Source organism: Haemaphysalis longicornis, unplaced genomic scaffold (genome assembly GCF_048455015.1).
Source record: "Haemaphysalis longicornis isolate Haplotype H1 unplaced genomic scaffold, Haemaphysalis longicornis Haplotype H1 scaffold_2, whole genome shotgun sequence".
Lineage (NCBI taxonomy): Eukaryota > Metazoa > Arthropoda > Arachnida > Ixodida > Ixodidae > Haemaphysalis > Haemaphysalis longicornis.
In genome coordinates, this window is record NW_027526295.1 from 134591057 (window position 1) to 134597056 (window position 6000).

The window sequence follows — 6000 nt, forward strand, 5'->3', positions numbered from 1 at the left end:
AATTTGTTACGGCTTGTCTCATCAAGTATGGTTATCTGTCATAACACAGCTAGTCATACAGGAAAGTCATTCACTGGGTCAGAAAACACTTTCTTTTTTTACAGTAGAGATAAAATAGGCAAACCAGTCATCCGTATTTCGACACCTTAATATTATGTGTCACCGTGCTGACAAGCATGATTGGTGCATAAGGTCATTTGTAGCCGCAACCGTTACTAAAGCCTTGTTAGCTAACGTAAACCTCGTTCATGAAATTACTTGTGATTGCATGGCAACAAAAAAAAAATGTTGAAATGGAAACGCTATTCTCGCAAACTTACCAACGCTGCAGGCCACACAAACCTGCCTTAGTTTATGTTAGCGTGATTATAGAAGTTTCCGTCACGCAAAACCACAGTGCATTTTTTGGAGCTGCAAGCTCCGTGTCAAACTCGAGTGTCAGATGATTCGAGTAATTTTTGTGTATGGTCTTACTATTCATTATTACATAAAGTTATTACCAACAAAAGAGTGTGCATTGCTCTTCTAAAAAAATGATAACCCTTTTTATGCCCGGCAGACTTGTGTCATACTACTGCTAACTCGGTGCTCTTCCATAAGGGCATGCACTTTCGTTTTTAATTACGTGGCCTTAGCTGGCGACTGACAGGCCCCGATTGTATACCGACCCCTCATTATCATCCGAAAGGGAATAAAAACATTTCGGGTTCGAACCACGTCGCTGTCGTGGACCACACTATATAGGCTCATAGCATCTTTTACGTATCTCACCGAGTCCTTAATAGGGTGCGCTGTTAGAAGATGGGGGGAGTCGACTCAAGCGAGCAAACAATCCCACCGAATCTACAGGGCACAGGTGACAATGGGGGTGGCCGTCTGATGTGCGGCTTTCGCCGACCAGAGCGGTAAGAATGAGTCAGAGCCTTGAACGAAAACAACACAAAGAAATATTTGGACAGGCAAAACACGGTACAAGCACGAGGACAGGAACGTAAGCGAGAGGTAACTTAGAATGAATACAAATGCGAGCAACAGTTCAAATACAAAATGTACAATGAGGAGCGTTAACAGATAGATATTACAAAGTAGAGCAGTTAACTAAAAAGAACACGAACAGTTCGATGCCTTTAAGAGACAGGGTCACACAATATTCACCGACCGGGCCGGACGATGCACCACTGTCGGAGGCGATTCGGCTACCTGTGAACGACGTCCAAACGTACCTAATTTGCTTCGGCGCGAGTCTTTTTTTATAACTGCGCACTTCGCGGAGATAGAGGGCACAGCCGGCAACGCGCCCGCCGCCGACGATCACACCACTTCCCTCTTTCTCCCTTCTAGAATCATCGACACGCCTTAGCACTGGCAAAGCTACGCTCGCCCCCTTGAAAGAACTGATCTTCGGTGAAAGCTGAGCGGAAGAGTTTTTATTTTGGTATTTTCTTGCCGGCGAGCCGGCGAGTTTGTCGCGTTACCGCTGCTTCGTTCGATAGAATTCCAGCATTTTCTCAGGACGAATAGAACTCAACTGAATGAATCGGACGACTGTAACAAGAATTAGGCGCTGTACAATAAAAATGAAAAAAAAAAATATACGGTACTTTTGGATGTCGTACGCTCGAGTTTGTGGCAACGTACCCGTGTGCGGCTCTGTCCTGAAGTTCGGAGAAACGCAAGCGGTTTGCGTTCCTTTTGTCGTCTTGCATTACGGTTTCTTTTAAATATGAGCGCCCTCTTCCCTGACCTCTCAACCTTCCTTCTCGCTTCCGTCTGACTGCGCTGATTTTCGCCAGCACGAAGTAACCGTCACGTTGCTTGGAAACGACGCCGCGCGACAAGCGATTTTATCTCGAATGCCCTATTACCAACCGGCCAACAAAAGAATGCGAATGCATACCCCAAAATCCATAAACAAGTAGAATAAAACAAGTGAGCGCTTTTTTTCTTTGCCCACACGTGTACGTGCTGTGTGCGGCACGGGTACTTCGCAGTTAACCCTATCCAAACGTTTGACAAACGCATCGACTGATGACAGACCACTTACCAGCGAGCTGTCCACCGCTGTCGCCGTATCCAAATGCTGTTAGCGGCCGTTCGTCGTGCGACAGGGGCACATAAAAACCTTTCCACCAAATGGCACTACTAGTCCTTTTCAAATAAGAAAAAATGATCGCCCAAGGCGAGGCGCTTGAAGCTCCGGCCGCACCAAGACACCGGCCGCGCTGCGCTGATACACTTGATAGCACGGAGGTTGTTTACATCCGGGCAGCAAGTCGTGCCGACAGGGCAAGTTGAGTCGCTGCAGTCGGGTGCGTTGGCGCGCTGGCACGAGAATTTAAATCGTCTATATATGCGCAAGCATGCGAAGCAGATGAACATTGCAATTGTTTGCAACGGCGAGAACTGTCTCTTTGTTAGCAGCAGAGTTTGACAACACATATCGCCAAAATAAACAGATTGAAACAACACGGCCGCGCTGTCTGCCTGTGATCGCGCTGGCTGAAGCATCTATACGGGTATACGTACGGTATCGGTTTTGTAGCTGCATGCAACCGTCGCGTCCTGCTTTCGTTCTAGTTAGCATTAGGCCATGGTTGAAGTGCTGATACACGGAAACAACACAAGACTAACATGGCGCCCGCCCGCTTGAGATGATTACCCCAGATGGGGAGTTTATTGTGGACGTGGTTGTATACAAGGAAGCGAACGCCATCTCACAGATGGTGTTAAGTCGCTCTAAATCCTCCCTTTTGCCACACGGATGGGCAACGGTAGTACCATGGAGGTGCGTCCACTTTTTTACTCCATGCCTAGGGAGTAAATTTTTTGCTATAGGTACTTTTCAGGCCACATTACATGTTAAAAACTCCATTTCCGGCTAGTTTCCGTTTACAGTGTAGTTTAGCGGGATTTGGAAATGTGATCGATTGTAAAAGACGCCATGTGTGTTCTTGATGGACGGTGAGTTGTGTGTGTCCCGAGGGTAGGAACGGCGAGAGAAGCGGTAAAGGGTTGTAATTTCATTGTACGTGATAATCCGATCTCAACAGGATCAGCCGCCATGGTAGGGGAACGAGCTGAGCCCGTCTCGGATGCTGTTCTCGAGCCATACTATGGGAAACTTCAATCCCCTCCAAACATGCGTGCGCCGCAGCCCACAATATTTCTACGGACAACGTTTGGGGTGCGTGTTAGAGAAATTTTAGTGCCTTTGGGGAACTATACGCTGGACTTGATTGGAACGGAACTGGGAGACCAGATTTAGTAAAAGCGTGGTGTAATGATGTGTACTCGACACAAATGAGCAACAGACCGTTATGCCCTCTGAACAATTATTATAATTTCCTGTCTTCAGGAGTCGTTCACAGCAGTCTCCATGAGACTGAATAAGCTTAAGATCAGACTGTCTCACATTGCCACACCGATTTGTTCTAGTGTCAGCGCAATGTTTCACTACTAATAAACTGCCTTGGGGTAGTTAAACTGGGTTAATTGCCGAGTTTTACAACAGTAATACGATATAACAATTGTATTACAGTATTACAATAGACTGGGTACTACAAAAAGTTCATTCAGAACTAGAGTGCCAAAACCAAGCCCTTCTTTACATACAGAAACAAGGACACAGAAAGGCTGTCGCTTGGGGTGAACCCCAGGGGGCTGTATTTTCACTCAAACAAACGCTTTCATCAGCAGTGATTTACCAAAAAGCTGATCTGACTGAACCGTTTGTGTTAGACACCACCACCTCAAACACCAACCTTGGCGCCGTTCTTCCACAGCGTTGACTAAGATTAGCATTAGTTGATGACAGACGCAGTTACGGGGTATTTCACTGCAAATTTCAATCATTGTACTGTACGCCGAAAGAGAGAGAGCTAATAACGAGGCTATACTGCGAAATTCTCCGTTCGGCTTACGCTACCAGCTGCCATGATCAGTGTCACCGTTTCACATTTTTTATATCTTCCATCCATCAGTCATATCAACTTCTGTGCGCTGACTTCCCCGGTGATATGTCCCGCGTCAAGTGTGAGCACAATTTACCGTTTGTCAGTGGCTATGGTGATGTGATGCTGAGGTCTCGGGCAAGGGTTCTACTCCTGCGGCGGTCCCGGTTTTCTGATGGAGGTTAGCAACGAAATCATCTGGGTAGGAAGATTGCGGCAGTCGCTAAAATTTTGAAAATGATCAAAATTATTGGAAAGCCCTCCGCTTACTCGGTCAGTACACAAAACACGAGAAATCAAACTGGAATACAAAAGTAAAGGGCGAGAGCTGAGTCTAGCAAACTTTGCGGTAATATGACTCTTGTACCATAAACCCTGACAAATATACAACGAGGGCTGGCGCAGCAAATCACTTTATTTGTGACACCAGTCAACTCATCGGCACGGTGGGCGCCTAACGTATCTAAAAATTGTAAATGTTTAACTAACTCAATTCGTATGTGTCCCATCCGCTGTTCCGCCGTACGTCCTACACACGTAGTTTTCAAGTAAAAAAAATTCAGGGAAGCTTTCGCTGACGCGCAAGAGTTGAATGGCGGAGCTGTTGTGGGTGAGCATCGCCGGACAGATAATAAGGTTCAGTATCATGGTTTATTTCCATAGTTGCGGTGCTAGTAATCGTCGTCATATGCATCGAAGAGGCCGTCATCTCCACTGCGGTGGATGGTGGATGGAACTTCACCCTGAGCATTGTAGACTTCCACCAACTCTTCGTAATCGACTCGAGGAGGCGGCGGCGGGATCTGCAAGTCGCCTCGGGAAGGACTGGCACATTCGTCTTGTCTCCGATTATGCATAATGGTTTCTAGAGGAGGCGGCGTCCGTGGTGACCTCTGCTAAGCTGGGTGTCTTTTCACTTTTAACGTTAGCGCTGGAGTTCTTGTGTTTGCCTGCGCGGTAGCGCTTGGCAGCACTGCTAGAGCTTTTTCAATTTTTGCTAAAGGCATTGCGAGAGCGGAAGTACTCGGCGGTCGCCGGGAGCCACGTGATAATAAGCGCTCGGCATTTTCCTGTTTTTTTTTTCCTGCATCAGCGAACTTACGCCCAGTAATAACAGATCCGCTGTTACAATGGAAGGGATACAGTGAACACTATAGTAGGGAGGCCACAGCTGAAAGTAAGTAATCTTTCGTGCCAGCATTCTGCGAGCAGATGTTTTCTGATTGAAATGTCACCCGAGAAAGCCGCAACATTCGGAAATGTGGTAGGGGTTATCCCCAGGCCGGATACTAAGTTGCGGAATCGCAAGCGGCCCCTAATTTTTGTATGTTGACTTTTATTTCCTTTACGTTGCTTCATGTGGCGGTGGAAGTGGTTGTGAAGCTAAATTTATTTCAGGTGAGACGAGGTTCGCAGTAAAAAGCGGGAGAAGCCCGCAATCCAGAGCTCCTGATGCTTTTGGTCCGCTCTCCACCAAATGTCGTTGGTCGTCCAGGGTCGAGCTGCACAGCCGTAGCCGCCCACTGCTCTGGGATTGGGGTGCGAATATTGGGGGTTTGTGTGAGAGAGAGAGAGTGAGATAAAAAGAGAGAGAGAGTGAGGCTCTTTATTAGAGAGGAAAACGTAGAGAGGTTTGCTGACACGAGTTCGCCGACACGCTACCCTTCGAGTAAAGAGGCTAGGGAGAAAAGGTAGTAGGCGTGGCGAGGAGAAGTAGCAGAATACAAACCGGCTTCAGGGAATTGAGGTAAAAGTTTCTTCAAATGACGGGAATGCTACAACGTTGTAGATACACCAATATCTTGGAGAAACACCATAATGCAGCAGGGCTTTGCGTAGAGCAGAACGAGGTGGCTATGGTCAAAGCAGCATTCTCAGTGTTACTAGCCCATGGTTGAGGCAATCAATTTTTTCTGTAAATGGCACCGTGATCCGGCATCAGACAAGCACCCCAGTAAGATGTGTTGTACAGTTGAAGGTGAGCCGCAGTTATCAAAACATGGGATTGATGTCCGGCCGATTTCAATACGAATTTCTTAATGCTGCGTTG